Source organism: Hippopotamus amphibius, chromosome 13 (genome assembly GCF_030028045.1).
Source record: "Hippopotamus amphibius kiboko isolate mHipAmp2 chromosome 13, mHipAmp2.hap2, whole genome shotgun sequence".
In the NCBI taxonomy this organism is placed as follows: domain Eukaryota; kingdom Metazoa; phylum Chordata; class Mammalia; order Artiodactyla; family Hippopotamidae; genus Hippopotamus; species Hippopotamus amphibius.
This window is the reverse complement of record NC_080198.1, coordinates 39,377,624-39,394,267: the sequence shown is the minus strand read 5'-3', so window position 1 is coordinate 39,394,267 and position 16,644 is coordinate 39,377,624. Positions and strand designations below refer to the sequence as shown.

Below are 16,644 nucleotides of genomic sequence, written 5' to 3'. Positions count from 1 at the left end.
ATGAGCTATCTTCTTGATTGGGTAAACATAAATCAAACAGCAATCCTTAGTTGCATAGTGTAATGGCTACTGCTTTTGTCTGCCCATAAATTTACCCTTCCTTATCTCCCCCATACACACCAATGCCCACTCTCATTGAGTTAGGCCCATGACTAGAGTTTGGCCAATCAGAAGACAGGAAGAGAATGGTTGGAAAAGGACCATTTCATGACTACATCCTGGAAGGAAGGTCCACAAAGTGGCAGCTGTTTAGTTGCCCTGGCTGCCTTCCTTCTCATTTAGTCAATCTGTTTCTGTTGCTTGCAACCAAAGGATCTCAACTAATATACACAGTATTTCCCTAACTCAATTTTTTAAAAGCCAAAATCTACTATGATTCAAGCCACTTAATGGTCAGGCACTCCTTTCAACCTCTCCTCCACTGTCTAACTCTCTCCAACAAATTTACTAAAGGAAAAGAAATACACAGCAAGGAATACAGTCATTTTATCTTCATCTTTGTCCCCACACACTCTCCTCCCACTTATACTATCTTGTGCTACAAATATGAAACCCAAAGACCTTTCTCTTGTTCATTATTTCTTTTCAGTTTCCTCTATAGGACCAAGCTATAAGGTTACCACAATTACAAAACATGCACTACACAAATATTCCTAGAACGCTGAAAAATCAAAAGTCATCCATCCCCAATTCCCAAATCCAACACCTAGGCTTTGCTGTATGTTTCAATGTTGTATAAAGCATAAGAGTGGTAGCATAGAGGCTTAAAGCAAGTTGAGATAATAAATCAGACTAGCACAGATTATAAACTCAATTCTCCTACACAAAACAAAATCGGGGGGAGGAGGAGGCGAACTTCCCTGGTGGTCCAGTGGTTAAGAATCTGCCTTCCAATGTAGGGGGCATGGATTTGATCCCTGCTCAGGGAATTAAGATTCCACATGCTGCGGGGCAACTAAGCCCACATGCCACAACTACTGAGCCCTCACACCACAGCAGAGGATCCCACATGCCGCAACTAACACCCGATGTAGCCAAATAAATAAATTCAAAAAAAAAAAAGACAAATCAGACTTCAGAACAAATACTACCAGGAATAAAAACAGACATTACATAATGATAAAGGGGTCAATTCATCAGGAAGATATAACAATTTAAATGTATACGCATATAACAACAGAGCTTTAAATTTAAAACACATGCAAGAAGGGACTGCCCTGGTGGCACAGTGGTTAAGAATCCACCTGCCAATGCAGGGGACACGGGTTTGATCCCTGGTCCAGGAAGATTCCCACATGCCTCGGAACAACTAAGCCTATGTGCCACAACTACTGAGCCTGTGCCTGGAGCCCATGTGCCACAACTACTGAAGCCCGCGTGCCTAGAGCCTGTGCTCTGCAACAAGAGAAGCTGCCACAATGAGAATACTGCGCACCGCAACAAAGAGTAGTCCCCGCTTGCCGCAACTAGAAAAAGCCCTCACGCAACAATGAAGACCCAAGGCACCCAATAAATAAATAAATAAATAAAACAAAACACATGCAAGAAAACTGGTAGAAACAAACGGAGGAAAAAAAATAAATACACAAATATACACAAAGCCTTCAATCTCCTATCTCAGTACTCACTACAACAAACTTTTTTCCTTAGTGTTTGTCTTGTGCAAGTAGCCCATTATGGTGGGAAAATAAATAACTGTAAAAGTTAAATGCCCTGTAGATTTTTACAGCTTAGTAAAATCAATCTCTCAAGAGAGAAACAAGATTATTCTTAGGAATTTACTACAAATTACATGGATTTAAGCTTGTGATAAGAAAAATAGGAAGCTATGAAACTGATTCATGTAATTCAATTAAAGTTTTATTGGGACTTCCATGGTGGTCCAGCGGTTAAAAGTGGGGCCAAAAAAAAAAAAAAGACTCATTTAAAGCATTTGCAAAGCACTGACGAATGTCAAAGGGTTCCATAAAAAGGAACTGCTTTTCCCTTTTCTATCTATGATAACTATTATTACCAGTTAGCCTTTGAAAGTTGTTATGAACAAAAAACAATAGAGGGTGTCTACAATTAAGCAGTTTCACAGTCAAAAAGAACTTGTAAGGACACCTGTACCATCTTTAACAACATACAATAAGAGCCCAACAGATTTATTTTTCCTGGAAATATGTAATTATGACACTTACTTCATGCAATCTACTCAGACTTTTCCTAATTTAGGACACTGGTGAAAATACAGACAAAACAAGCAACACATTTTATTTAAATTGATTGATTGATTGGCTGTATTAGGTCTGCATTGCTGCACACAGGCTTTCTCTACTTGCGGCGACTGGGGACTACTCTTCATTGTGGTGGCTTCTCTTGTTGTGGAGCATGGGCTCTAGGCACGTGGGCTTCAGTAGTTGCAGCACACAGGCTCAACAGCTGTGGCACACGGGCATCGTTGCTCGGCGGCATGTGGGATCTTCCTGGAGCAGGGATTGAACCTGTGTCCCCTGCACTGGCAGGAGGATTTAACCACTGCGCCACCTAGGAAGTCCCAGCAATACATTTTTTCTATTTTTTTTTTAAGGTCCTGGGACCTTTTTTTTAAAACTTATTTATTTATTTATTTATTGGCTGCATTGGGTCTTCATTGCTGCGTGTGGGCTTTCTCTAGTTGCGGAGAGCGGGGCCTACTCTTCGTTGTGGTATGCAGGCTCCTCATTGCTATGGCTTCTCTTGTTGTGGAGCACAGGATCTAGGCACGTGGGCTTCAGTAGTTGCAGCACATGGGCTCAATAGTTGTGGCTCACGGGCTCTAGAGCACAGGCTCAGTAGTTGCTGCTCACGGGCTTAGTTGCTCCACACCATGTGGGACCTTCCTGGAGCAGGGATCGAACTCGTGTCCCCTGCATTGGCAGGCGGATTCTTAATCCACTGCACCACCTAAGAAGTCCCACAGCAATACATTTTAAAACTCATTTATCTGAGTGTAGATTCTCAAAGGGCAGCTTATTATTCAATGTAATCTTTCCCCTCTTCCTCACCTCCCAATCTCCCAAACCATTTTCTGGGCTGACGTGGTTCATGGAATATGAACAGCAGCTAAAATTCAGCCTAAGGGGGTAGAACTGACAGAAAATTAAAGACAGCTGGAAAGTGGGAGGGTCACTTGGCTCCAAGTAAATGTATCTAACTATCCAGCATCTGCATCTCAACACAGTTTAGCTCTTCTTTTCCTGTCATCACATATAAATAGAAGTATGATTTAAACACACACACACACACACACACACACACACACACACACACACACACACAATCTACTTATGTAAAATGACCCTGTAAAGGCAATACTAGCTAGTGGAAGTAAAAGTACTAGCTTTTAGCCAAAAAGTCCCAATTTTCAATAAATTAAAGAGAAGATTACTCAATTTTATCGTTATTCTATTCTAAAATATGTGTAGGTATAATAAATTCCTTAGGTGCTCTACAGATCTGTTAAGCTGGTTCTGTAAGTGCTCCAGAATTGATCTTAATAACTTCATGAATGAATGTCATCCCACTTACAGAATCATTTAAAGTCACTTAATATTTATCATGCCTTAAAATGTTTACTTATGTATTTTATAGACAAAAGATATGACACAGTGTTCTTCTCAAATCTTGATATTCAGGAAAATTCAAAAATGTACCTTGTGAATGAGAAGTATCTACTTTAAAAAAATCATCTCTCACTGACTATTTATGCTTTTCCTCTTCTATTTATAAAGATAAAAAGTTAACTGAGTTTGGATTTCTTTAAATTTAAGTATAGTTGATTTACAATGTTTCAGGTGTACAGCAAAGTGATTCAGTTATATATATATATATATATATATATATTCTTAATATGTATATATTCTTTTTCAGATTCTTTTCCATTATAGGTTATTACAAGATATTGAATATAGTTCCTTGTTCTGTGAACTTCATCTTTTTGTTTATAAATTTATTTATTTTATTTATTTATTGGCTGCGTTGGATCTTCGTTGCTGCACACGGGCTTTCTCTAGTTGCTGCAAGCAGGGGCTACTCTTCATTGTGGTGCGCAGGCTCCTCACTGTAGTGGCTTCTCTTGTTGTGGAGCACGGGCCCTAGGTGCATGGGCTTCAGTAGTTGTGGCACATGGGCTCAGTAGTCGCGGCTCACAGGCTCTAGCGCACAGGCTCAATAGTTGTGGTGCACAGGCTTAGTTGCTCTGTGGCATGTGCAATTTTCCCAGGGCAGGGCTCAAACCCACGTCCCCTGCATTGGCAGGCGGATTCTTTACCACTGCACCACCTAGGGAGTCCTGTTCTGTTAACTTTAAATGGATTTGTTGACAGGAGGCAAGAAAAGAAAGCTGGTTAAAATTTCCGTGCTTCACTAGTTCAGTCTGACTCTCACTACGGCTTTGTGTGAGTCACCTTCCAGGGCTGAGTTCCCTAAGCTGTAAAATGAGAGTGGTATGTTAAATGATTCCTGAGGTTGACTATTCTATAAGCTACTTATAATTCAGTTTCATCATTTAAATTAGAAATAAACAAACTTCATATAGAACCTTTGTGTGACTATTATTTTATATATCAAGTACTCTCAATTATAACTGGGTTCAGGTTCATTAAAAGGCAAAAGCCTTTCAGCAAAGAGAGAAACTAAAAACCAACTCCCCAGTGCACAGTGCCTGCTTGAGCAAATCTGACTGGAGCTTAAGAAACTCCACCCAGTTCTGGCTAACATCAAAGGAGATTTGACACCACTCTGCCAGAAAATAAGCCCCATGTTATTTAACCAGACACCAAGAGAGTACCATTTTCAAGCACAGCACTCTGGACATCTGATCTTTCATTCTGACTTCATGCCTGACGGGAAACTATCTGCTGAGAGGGTTTTGAAAACACCTAGGTAAACCAAGGCAAGAGGAAATGACAGGACATGATGATGAAGCACAGGAGAGAATTTTGGTCTCCTGACTATTCTCTTCCTATTAATAGCTATGTGCTCATAAAGAGTAAGTAAGAATATATGATGAAGTCACAAGTGCCTTCTCTGTTGTACGGTTTACTTCAGATCACAAACTCCGGAATTAATTACTGAACTGAAAATATTTTCTAGGTCTATACAGATGAAATAGTGTTCATATCTAATTTAATGCACAGCAGTATGGGCAACTTTTCAAGCTCCCAGTTCTCTTGAAAAATTTAGGTCAGTTGTATCTATAGTCACTCAGTTGGGATCTGCGCTCATTCTGTCTGATGAGAAACTCGCATTCTAGTTTGCAAATAGCCTGTTGTTGCCTCTGTCCTCACCTATTAACCTTCCCACATGCCTGCCCCGACCAAAGGTGCTACTTTGAAACCAAACTGGAGGAAGAAAATTCATGAAAAGGAAGAAGAGAAGCCTAATCCCCACCAACATACTTAAGACATTTTTCATAACCACTGTAATATTTTCATTTCACTCGGCCACATTAGCCAAACTTCTACCAAGATTCATTTGCAGCAACCAGTATTCTCTTTTTAGGAGTACAGAATCCTATTTCACAATTTAAAGGGGGGGTAAGGGGACATACACCCCTTGAAGGACCATCATTCCACCTTATGTGAGTTTAGTTAGCAAGCAGCTTTCCTCCTAATTCCAGAGATAAATTACATTGAAAGTGTCTGAGTTTCTGGTTTTAGGGTAAAAAGGAAGAAACACAATTTAGCAACAAGGAATATTTCAGGGAACAAAGCAGATCTGGATAAGTTACCAAAGTCGGGAGAAGGTATGTGGACCCAAAGGCCCTAGGGGATAAGAGAAAGGGAGGTAACAGAATGCCAAAGGTAAGCTCAACACCTTTCAAAACACTGCCTGTCATATATGCAGTTTATATTGTATGTCAATTACATCTCAATAAAAGTCCTTAAAAAAAAAAAAAGAATACCAGTATGTTAAAAAAACAAACAAAACAAAACACTGCCTGTCAATTTTAGAAAAAAGGAAGAAACTTTCTTCTCAGTAATTTGGACTAGTTTAGAACCAAAATTATCATTTATAACATTGTTTATCTAAGGGAAATGCATTCTGAGTTCCAATTAACCAATTTAATTAAAAAAAAATTTAATAATAATTCTTAAAGGTAGGAGACTGTTCCTAATACTCACTTAAATTGTCTCCATGACTGATATTCTGTCCTGTTTGGGTGGTGGGGTGGAGGGGTGAGTTAAGGACAAGACACAAAACTGTAAAGATATGTGGGCTAATATTTTCTTCTATACTTTTTTTTTGCACGACAAAGAATTCTGAAACCAGCACTAAGCTACAATCCCAGGAGAGTGCTATGGCCAAAATGCAGGGCTTGTTCCTCAGGCTTGGGAGAAACCCAGCATCCCAGACAGTCCCAGAGACCATTTATAATCTGACATGGTTAAAGGTATAGTCTGCATCATAAAGATTCCACATTTAACATGAAATTTTTTGAGTTTGCCTAGCAAGCTTTCAGATACTAAATGGGGACTTTATTCCTTAGATTTGTTTTCATGAATTTCTTTCAGAGGCCTGTAACATATCAAGCTGAACCTTATTTGTCTGGAGGCTGTGTTCTGTTTTTAATTTATTTAATTAGAAAACCTTTCAATCGAAACTATTTCATTTGAAGTAATGCCAAATCTTTATTAAGGACCTCTAGGGGTCCTTACACAGCTCACAGGCACTTATGATCCCTGAAGCTAAGCTGAAGTTCTCCTGCTCCTCCCCAGAACCAGACTGGAAATGACAACAGACAGCTCAGCAACACCTCGACTGTCGTGAGCAATAAACTCCAACCTCCCTGTGGAATAGGTTAGCTTTCCACCCCCAGGTGCCTCCCTACACACTACAAGGACAACAGCTGTACTATGACCAAGTGATGGAATTTCCAGGCTCAGCAGGGTTCTGTTCATCACCAACATTTGTCCTGTTCATCATAGGATTAACAACAGGAGAGAGCCCTTGATTCTAGAATAGCTGAGGCCATCACCCAGTGACATTCCTATATTAAAGAACACACTGATATACATTACTTCCATGTAGTCCCCAAAACAAAGTGTTCCTTATCCCACTGCTACTTTAGGGAGCCCTGTCCTGTAAATACAAAAACACTGCACACACATGCACACACACATATTCACATACCTAAGAACTTGCAGCACAAGGCTTAACGCCTACCTTACTTACAGGAACTATCCAGGCAGCTTAGATTCGGTCCTGACTGAATCCATTTTGGATCTCTAAACAAGCACCTGCCACATTTCTATCCAAGTGAATTTGAATCTATTTCCCCAAGAAGAAGAATCTACACTAGATACCTCCCACTGTTAGCCATGTGATACAGACAGCATGTCTGCTGTCTGCTGAAGTCTGGTTATGTGCGCCAAAATAAGAGACGACAATGACACAGCACTTACATTTCTGTTATAACCATCCTCAAGAGCAAATCTTCAATTTTATCTCAATTTTTTAAAAGCAGAGTGAACCTTAAGATGATCATCCATACCTAATGACCCCAAATTTTGAAAAAGAGAAAGTATTTTTTAAAACTTTACTATTCATCCCCTTTAGTCTAACCTCAGTCTAACAGACAAAAAAACATTCAGAGTTTGCTTACACTTATCCAAAAAGTATTTCTAAACACTTAAGATCTCTAAAGGCTTTTTTAAAAAAACACCAGTTCAAATAATCTAGGATCCAATTCCCTCACTTTAACAGATGACAAAAAAAGAATCAGAGAAAACAAATCATAAATGAAACTGGGATTGAGGATCAGGCTAAGAGGAGACCCAGAGAATACCAGACACAGATGCAGGGTGTGACAAAACTGGCAAAATTTTGGAATTTTACAGTCTCTGCTTTTACCTGACACAATGATATCACTATACTTCAAAATCAATTTTTTTGCTCTACCTTTTCTTCTTAAAGGATGAAGGCAGTTGGGAAGAGTCCTGAATATCAGGAAAACACATTGGTTGATTTAAAAGGACCCCAATGCCTATTTAAAAACAAAACAAAACTCCTTAGTGTGATATCAAGGCCACACAATCCTAGAAGACCCAGTCCTATCACCTAATACAACCACCAGCAGTTTTCCACTTGGGTCTCCCTATATTTCAGTCACATGGGACCCGCTGCCATTTTACAAGCAGACCACTGATGTTATCACCGTATACCCTTGCTCATATTGCTCTCCACATTTCAAATTCTCTTTACTTCCTCTTGTTAGTCTCGAAATCGAGGTCCATTTCCTATCATCTTTTCTCTGATTCCTTTTTAGAATCTGTTCTCCCAGTATCATTCAGAACTGATACATCATCTATACTTCTATTGATGAACAGTACAGCCTGATCTATACTGTAGTGAGCTGTATATACTAGAAGCTCCTGTAACCTACTAGGTCCCAAAGGGGAAAGACCATGTCTAAGTAGTGTATATATCTTCTCTTAGTGGATTACTTTATACAGAAGATGGGCCAAAACAGCAAAAGCCAACAAGATAAAGGGGCTAACTAAACAGTTCTAAAATGGTAAACGAAAGTTAATAGAAAACCATGTCTAATTTGAAATTAATCAGAGGTACCAAAGCTACAGAAATTCAGAACTGGAAATCTAAGAATAAACAGATTCAAGGTGGGAAGGTCATCACTAATTAAGAATATTCATCTCATTTCTCCTACTTTCTAAACATGGCCTGTGCCAGAGCAATCATGAAAAAAAAGCCAACAAGGGAGTAACCAGACAGGCCAGCTCTCCATGCTGGTCATCTTATCATTATTAGGCAGCGCAACAAAAATAGCTCTCTGCTTTTAGAAAAGCACAACAACATGATGCAATGTGGCAAAAACAAATCATTTTTTGTTTATGAGATCAGCTACCACCATGATGTTAACATCACTGTATAAATATTAAATCTTTAAAAATGTTAAATCTCTATAGTATCAGCTCACATGTCTTTGTCGAATAATAACTAGATTATGGAATTTTAAACTACTTAGGCTGGGGAAATTGGATGAAGTAATCACACTTGATTAGCTCTTCGCTTTTGAGAACTATTATACTTAAGAAAAACCTCTCCATCAAGTGAAGTTTCTCTCTTAAGTTCAGAGCCACACCATGCTTTACTGTATAAAATGTCAGTGAAAGTCAAGGGAAATGGAAGCTAGAACTAAGAGGAGAGAGGAAGTTGGGCTGACAGTTCTGTAATTATGTATTTACAATGTGTCTCTCTTCCAGAGCCTGCCTTGGTCTCTGAGTTCCCAGATGGGTCCTAGGCATCTAGTATAATAAAGGGACACCTCGTAGGCACTCATTAAGCACAGGAATTCTGCTGGCTGTGCTTTGTTCTGTATCTCAACACCAGCCTTGTCTTGTGGGGGTCGACATTTGCCCAGCTGAAGAAGCCTGCTGGCTCTTCCACTCTTGCTCCTAGGACGGAATCAGCACTGGGACACAGCAGTTCAGCTCTTCTGAGCAGGAAAGAAAACAACATAAACTCTATGGGAGTACTTAAAACAATTAAGATTGTAAAACAATCTTGGTGGTGATGAATGTCTTACCCTTAACATAAAAGTACCTTATAGGGACTTCCCTTGTGGTGCAGTGGTTAAGAATCCACCTGCCAATGCAGTGCACACGGGTTCGATCCCTGGTCTGGGAAGATTCCACATGCCATGGAGTAACTAAGCCCGTGTGCCACAACTCCTGAGCCTGTGCTCTAGAGCCAATGAACCACAACTACTGAGCCTGTGTGCCACAACTACTGAAGCCCGTGGCCTAGAGCCTGTGCTCTGCAACAAGAGAAGCCACCACACTGAGAAGCCTGTGCACCACAACAAAGAGTAGCCTCCACTGTCTGCAACTAGAGAAAGCCTGTGCACAACAACGCAGACCTAACACAGCCAAAAATATTTTTTAAATAATTAATTAAAAAAAAAAAAAACCATAAAAGTACCTTACAGATGCGTTCGGGGGGGGGGGGGGGAGTTTAGAAGTAAAAACAATACTATTAAGTGAAAACTGAACCAACAAAGTGAAAAGTCAGAGGAATCTTTCAAGCTACTATTTAACATAACTTTTAACATTTTACCTGAAATAGAGGAAAAGACCTGAGTTAAAAGTGAAAAGCCACTGGAACAGAATCAGAGACAGAGTTGAGCAATTTCAGTTTTTAGGAGTTAATTCTGAAAGGCCCCCACAATTGAGAGCTACTGAATTAAGCAACAATCTATCTAACACATTAAAGATAAAATTCACCAAAATGAAACTTAAAACAGGATTTGTAAAACTTAAGGCTAGAAAGAGATCAAGTTCTCCCTTGTCCAGAGGGTGTTTTAGATCCAGTTTACTAGAAGTAAAGCCTGAAACGGATTTTTATAAAAGTCGTTTATTGAGGGAGTACCCTCATGAGAAAGCTGTAGGAGAAAGAAGGGAGACAAAATTGGTTTCAGCCTCTCTGCCTCCTCCCTGGGAAGCTGTGGAGCACAACTGCAGCACTGAGTCAGTGCCACCATGAGGGAAGGGGGCCAAGATTTCTGTAACCCTCACCAAGGCAGTCACTGGCTGAGGGACACACTGGCTGGTTAAGGGGATCCAGACAGGGCACCAGCAGCATCTACTACAGAAGGTTCAATTGTATAATAAAAAGGTATACCGGATTGGTGTAGGTATATAAATATCAAGCAAAATCAACTCTAAGCAAAAAAGCCATTCGTAGAAATAAAATGTCAAAAAGTTTAATTCACTAAAATTTATCAATATTAAATATTAAACTTGCGGGTTTCCCTGGTGGTGCAGTGCTTAAGACTCCGCCTGCCAATGCAGGGGACACGGGTTTGAGCCCTGGTCCGGGAAGATCCCACATGCCATGGAGCAACTAAGCTCATGCGCCACAACTACTGAGCCTGCACTCTAGAGCCCGTGAGCCACAACTATTGGGCCCACATGCCACAACTACTGAAGTCCGCGTGCCTAGAGCCCGTGCTCCGCAACAAGAGAAGCCACAGCAATGAGAACACCATGCACCACAACAAAGAGTAACCCCCACTCACCACAACCAGAGAAAGCCCGGGTGCAGCAACAAAGTCCCAACATAGCCAAAAATAAAACAAATTAAATAAATAAATAAATAAATATTAAACTTGTATGTACCTCACAACACAGATGTTCAAAAATACATAAAACTGAGAGTAATGAGGAAAAATAGACGAATTCTCCTTCATAGGAGGATGTCATAATATTCCTCTCCCAGCAACTGACACATCAAGTAGACAAAATTAGCAAATACAATATAAGCTTTGAGCAACTCCATGTTTCAACTACTAAACTACAGAGTACCCTGGAGAAGACACTTTCTCTTTCAGCACATATGAAACTCTCTTTTTAAAATAAATGTATACTAGGAAATAAAGACTTTTAAAAAATTATTGCATAATCCACATTTATGAAACATACAAATAAGTTAGAAATAAAACCTGAATTTTTTAATGTATTAGGAAATTTTAAAACATTACAAATAACCCATGAGTTAAGCCATAATAGAAATGAAAAAATACTTAGAACTGAATAATACCAAAAAATATTACATAGAAAGTTTGTGGAATATACTTGAAGAGGGAATTTAAGAATGTCTCCAGCCTTAAGTGTTTATATTAGAAAAGGAAGAACAATTAATTAGTTAACATCTAGCTTAAGGGTTAGATAAAAATCTGAATAAAATCAAAAGAAGGAAATAAAATCATAAACAAAAATAAAGCACAAAGAAACAAAAGAGGTGATCAGCAAAGCAAAAGTCCTCTTTGAGGACTGATGAAGTTAGCAAACCACTGGGAAGACTGATAAAAAAAGAAGAGAAGGCACAAATGAACAATTTTAGGAAAGAAAAATAATGCCACAAATGCAGGAGAGAAAAAAAGAAAATGTAAAATTATGCCAACAAATTCAAAGAGCAGATAAAAAAGATCAATTCCTAAAAGAGTATATATCACAAAAACTGATCCAAAATATAATAGAAAACCTAAACGGTACGAAATCAACTAAAGAAATTGAAACAGTATTTTTAAATCTTCCAAATACACACACACACACACACACACACCCCACAAAGGGTTTTATAGGAGTTCTACCAAGTATTTAAGGTGTTGATCTAACACAAACTCTAGAAATTAGAAAAAGAATGCTCCTCAACTCATTTTATGAGACTAATATCAACATGAGTATAATGCAGTAGGGGCCGGGATCCACGCTGGACCACCAGAGGTTCAAATTTGGGTTCTACCACTTAGTATCTATGTGACCTTGGGCAAGTTTCTTAACTGCTTTTATTTCAGTTTCCTCATAAGTAAGTTGGAGATAACAGAATTAACTAATTCTGGATCTGTTAATATATAAAATGTTAGAACAGTGCCTGGAACACCTTATGTGCTTTAGGTATTTGCTAGTGATTACTACATGATTATTGGTAATATACCCCAATATCAAAACCAGGCAAGAATACAGTAATGGAAAATTATAAGCAAAAGTAAACTTATGAACTTAGATCACGGGTCAGCAAATATTTTCTGTAAAGAGCGAGATAATAAATTTTTTAAATTTTGAGGCCCATATAATCTCTGTCACAAATACAGGCAGTCCTTGCTTTGCAAAGTTCTAATATCTACGAATTTCAATTACCATAGTTTAGTTAAATAATACCAGTCCTTCAACAATCTAGTTCAAGTTCCAGTTATCACGGTATATTAACTGTGAGTAATTGCATAAAACACAAAATTTGCTGCTAGCTCTTCAGTCTACAAATCACTACATAAATAACAGGTGTGCATCAAGATCAGTGACCTATCACGTCACAAAGTATGTTAGTGACTGGTCACTGAGCATCTGTTATTCAGTTCATGCACAAACAGTTGTGTTGCCTCGTCTCCCAGTGATAAACCCATGTGACATTTTCAAAAACGATAGTTGTAAGAGGGAACTGGTCAACAAAAACGAAGGTGCAGCAAAGAACTAAAAAGGAGTAACACTGAATGTGAAAATCAAATCAAATGTGAATGGAGTTACAGAAGTAACTGCTACGCTGCGGGAATGTTGACTCTACCATCATTCAAAAGACTGCATATGCAGCAGGAGGAACTTAGTGAAGATGAGCTTATCTATGTGTGTTTGGTGAAAAAGATGAGGATGTCCTGGAGGAAGTGACTCGGGCAAGAAATTTCACATTAAAATAATTCTCAAAATACTTTGTGACACTGAAAACACAAAGGATAAAATCCTGAAAGCAGATTCAAACTTAGAAAGTAGTATAACAACTTGCCAAGGCAGAGGAAAGATGCCCATTCCACATTATAAGTCACAAGAAGAGAAGAAACTACTCTTGGTATGTTTTTTTACTAAGAAACAAAATATTTTAATTCTCAAAGTTTCTAATGTTTTAAATTACGGAGTACTAAATATGAGTCTTCTTATTTTTTTTCATTTCCCTATGCATTTATAAGAGGCAACAAGGGAACTTTTAAAGTTTCTGAAGTTCACAGAACAGTAACTTTTCTCATTGACTATTAACATTACTTTGCAGTTTCATTCTGCATGGCCATTTTTACAGTCCTGAAGTACTGTGTAAAAGCAAGGTCCCCATCTGTGCATAGCAAGCACTGTCTGTACTCAACGCTGCCATTATAGTGTGAAAGTTTCAACAGACAATACAGAAATGAATTAGTGTGTCTGTGTTACAGTAAAACTTTATGGACACTGAAATTCCAATTTCATGTCTTCATTTGTCATGAAATATTTTTCCCCTTTTGATATTCTGTCAATTATTTTTAAATGCAGAAGCCACTCTTAGCTCATGGATTATGTTAAAATACACAATGTGAGCTAAATTTGATCTATGAGCCATAATTTGCTGACCCCTGACTTAAACGAAAAAAATCCTAAAATAAATATTAGCAAAGCAAATCTAGTAATGTATAAAAGATACATTTTGAACCAAGTTGGCTAATTAAACATTAGAAAAATCTATTAATGTAATTCACATCAACAGATTCAGTAGGGAAACTAAATGCTCATCTTGAGATAAAATCAAAAAAGCCTCCAGAAAATCTCTCAGCAAATCAGGATGGAAGCATCCTTTATCTAACAAAGGGTATCTACCCAAAAACAAAATGCCAATGCAGGGGGCACAGATTCAATCCCTGGTCCGGGAAGATCGCACATGCTGCAGAGCAACTAAGCCCAGTGCGCCACAACTACTGAACCTGCGCTCTAGAGCCCACAAGCCACAACTATTGAGCCCATGTGCTGCAACTACCAAAGCCCACGTGCCTAGGGCCCGTGCTCCACAACAAAAGAAGCCACCACAATGAGAAGGCTGCACACCACAATGAAGAGTAGCCCCTGCTTGCCGCAACTAGAGAAAGCCCATGCATAGCAACGAAGACCCAATGCAGGAAAGAAAGAAAGAAAGAAGGGGGGGGGGAAGAAAAGAAAGAAAGAAAGAAAAAGAAAGAAAGGAAGGAAGGAAGGAAGGAAGAGAGAGAGAGAGAAAGAAAGGAAAGAAAGAAAAAAAGAAAGAAAGAAAGAAAAAGAAAGGAAGGAAGGAAGGAAGGAAGGAAGAGAGAGAGAGAGAAAGAAAGGAAAGAAAGAAAGAGAAAAAGAAAAAGAAAGAAAGAAAGAAAGAAAGAAAGAAAGAAAGAAAGAAAGAAAGAAAGAAAGAAAGAAAGGAAGAAAGGAAAGAAAGAAAGAAAAAGAAAAAGAGAAAGAAAGAAAGAGAAAGAAAGAAAGAAAGGAAGGAAGGAAGAAAGAAAAAGAAAGAAATAGATTTATTAAAAAACAAAAACAAAACTCTTCAGGATCAGTTGTTTGAAACACATATAAAACAAAAAAAGAACAAGAACCTGGTAACAACCCAAATGTACATCAACAGAGAACAGATTAAATTTTATATTAATACATATAATAAAATCAATACAGCATTGAACATTAATTAACTACAGATATACACATCAACATGGATGAATTTCAACACAGAGTGTCAATGGAGTCATACATTTGTACTCTATATTAAAATTAACACAAAGATTAATTTCTAGTGATATGCATATTCTAAGATCTGAATTCAGTGTGAAAGGAGTTATAATATGTGGCACTATTAGACACACTTATAATCTTATATGCATTTTATTTTGAATCTACTGTATTTAGCACAGAGTCTGGATGTGGCAGGAACATAATAAAACATTTATTGAATGAAAAAATAAATAGATAATAAACACAAAGAGAGGCACAAATTCAGAATAGCAATACTCTCTGGTGGGGAGAAAGTCAAAAGGGGAGAGACAACGAGAGGCTTAGAATTAAGTCCAATTTCATAAGATGGGTGGTAGATTCATAGATATTTATCTTTTTGTTATCTTTAAATTTTGCACATATTTTACACACAAAAAGGTACATATAACGTATCACAGCAAAAAAAGGGATGGGGGAGACAGGCATGATGGAGGGAGTAGAGAGACAAGGACAGAAGGGGGAAAGGAGAAAAAAAGAAAATTCCTCAAGCAGTATCTACCAAGTTATGAGAGAGACATTGGCTTCTGACTTCTAACAGCAACAATGGACGCTAGAAAGCAATGGAGGGATGCCTTTTTAAAACTGAGAGAAATTATTTTGAGCCCAGTTTTATACCTGACCCATCTATGAAGTCAGGACTAAAGCAGAAAATTCAAACATGCAGTAAATCCAAAAAGTTTATTTTCCAGACATGCTTTTTAAAAATGAACTTTCAGTACAGACTCCAGGAAAATGGCAAATGAACACAGCATCCTAGGAAAGCTACCGTATCTAAGTAATGGTACAATTAACATATAAGGGAAACAAAAAGAAATCCCAGGATGATAGTTATGCACTAGGATCTACAAACAACTCTGTCCAAAATTAACCTTTCCAAAAACAGTATAATTTTTCTACCTTTTTTTTTATTTTTGGCTGCACTGTGAGGATGCAAGTTCTTAGTTCCCCAACCAGGGATCAAACCCATGTCCCCTGAAGTGGAAGTGCAGAGTCTTACCTACTGGACCTCCAGGGAAGTCCCCCCAAACAGTATAATTTTTACAAGTTAAAAGACTTAGATATTTGGTATAGACAGCATATATTTTTCTGCCAACAACAAAAAAAGGCAATTGGGAATTCCCTGGCGGTCCAGGGGTTAGGACTCCATGCTTTCACTGCCAAAGGTCTGGGTTCAATCCCTAGTCGGGGAACTAAAAAAAGGGGAAAAAAGGCAACTGCGGCAGGGGGCGGCAAATGTGATTTACCAGAGGGGGAACTACATAAAAAAGTACTGATTCAAATACAATGCAAACTGAACTGTGGCATTATTTTGAGCTAATTATATATTTTAAGAAAAAAATGCATTTAATACTTAGGCTTACAACATTCTCATCAGATTTACGAACACAGGATGGATCCATGAGGAATGATATGTTTCAGTCTTAAGTACAAAATGGTATATATAATGGATCACAGAAAGAGGGGGTGGGAGGATAACTAAAACAGCAGCTGAAATCAAAGCTGAAAGGCTTTTGCTGACTCTCTAAGTTTAATCTTAAGTGGGCAGAAGGCAAAAAGAACTTTGCCTCCTCAC

At 38.3% G+C, this 16,644-nt stretch overlaps 1 protein-coding gene across 22 annotated transcripts in view; it reads right to left on the bottom strand.

Annotated features, from left to right (window-relative positions):
• Positions 1-16,644, bottom strand: part of MAP4 (microtubule associated protein 4) — a 170,900-nt gene that overhangs the window by 116,140 nt on the left and 38,116 nt on the right. The window contains exon 1 of one of the 22 annotated variants that reach the window (XM_057705683.1): positions 7,192-7,261. The exons of the other annotated variants lie outside the window; for them this stretch is intronic. The gene's annotated coding sequence lies outside the window, so the exon portion shown is untranslated. Of the gene's footprint in view, positions 1-7,191; positions 7,262-16,644 lie in introns of those variants that run through there. 22 annotated transcript variants of the gene reach the window in all.